Consider the following 1,266-nt stretch of genomic DNA (forward strand, 5'->3'; position numbering starts at 1 on the left):
CTCAGTAGATTCTGCTGACTGTTAGCAACCTATAGGACAGAGTAAAACCGCCCTTGTGGGTTTCCGAGTAGAAAGCCGTCTCTTGAGGAGCCTAACGGTGGTTTCGAACTGCTGACCTTGTTGTGGTCAGCAACCCAACACTTAACCCACTAACCCAAAACATAACCTTAAAGCACCTGGGCTTCCTCACCCCTTTTCACACCAGGGTGTAAAAACTCTTGTACAGTTCTGCCAGACAAAAATCAGTTTAACACTGAGGAAACTGTCTTCAATTAATAGTTTGTATGCATACTTCCTTAAAAAAACATCAGTGAAATCCTACATGTTATTAATAACTAGGTCATCATTCTAGAAAAACAAATATATGCCTGGGTGGTTTTAACTATGTAAATTTAATTGTTTGGGGCAATCATCAGTAGGTTTGTTTGGTTGTTTTTCTTGTAGATTTCTGAACCTTACAGTTCATTTCTCTAAAACTTAAATGTGTCAATGCCTCTGGTATTCTTTTTGCATAAATAATAAAATTGTGCAATAACTACAGTTATAGGTCCTGATGCAAAGTGCAAATCATGTTACTACTTGAACTTCCAATGTCTGTATTATTACCCACATATTTTAAACCAGTCAGCTCACTCGTAACTTTAACATTGCTAATGGGAGGAAGAGGAGGCTTTTTCAACACTGCCAAAATGATTAAATTTGCCAGTGTCCAAAAGCAACAGCGAAAGTGCCTAACACTTGTACCAACTTTCTAACACAAAAAGCTAGACTGCTTACTGATGTCAAATCAACCCAAGTCACGACAAGTCACTAGGGGCATCAGTTCACAAAGAAAGTAGCAGAAGTTTGCACACAAGATAGTGTCATTGGCTAAGGTAAAATGAGTTTTCCACAAAGCTCTTGGGGCAGCTTCAATTAAACAATACAAATGGCTCGAAATCGACAAAAATACTTTAAAGAACAGCATCACAATAAAGCTGTATTTCGTCTGACGTGTGTGGGAGTACAACCTGTATTGAATGGAGTGAATCCAATATATTATATAGACTTACGTAACAGTGCGACATTAAGAGAAACGAAAGGCGGTGCGTGTAACAACGACGGGAAGGTGTCGACGCTTTGCACAGCCTAAGACTCATCAACTACAGGCAGCCCCTCCGCAGCTTTGACTGTGCACGCAAGTCCCCTCTACTCGGCAACAACTGAGACGTGGACAGAGACCTGGCATCAAACGAGTAGGCAGCTGGCAACACAAAACCCGAAATG

This window comes from Echinops telfairi, unplaced genomic scaffold (assembly GCF_000313985.2).
Source record: "Echinops telfairi isolate 266 unplaced genomic scaffold, ASM31398v2 ScPeMD7_7410;HRSCAF=8448, whole genome shotgun sequence".
In the NCBI taxonomy this organism is placed as follows: Eukaryota; Metazoa; Chordata; class Mammalia; order Afrosoricida; family Tenrecidae; genus Echinops; species Echinops telfairi.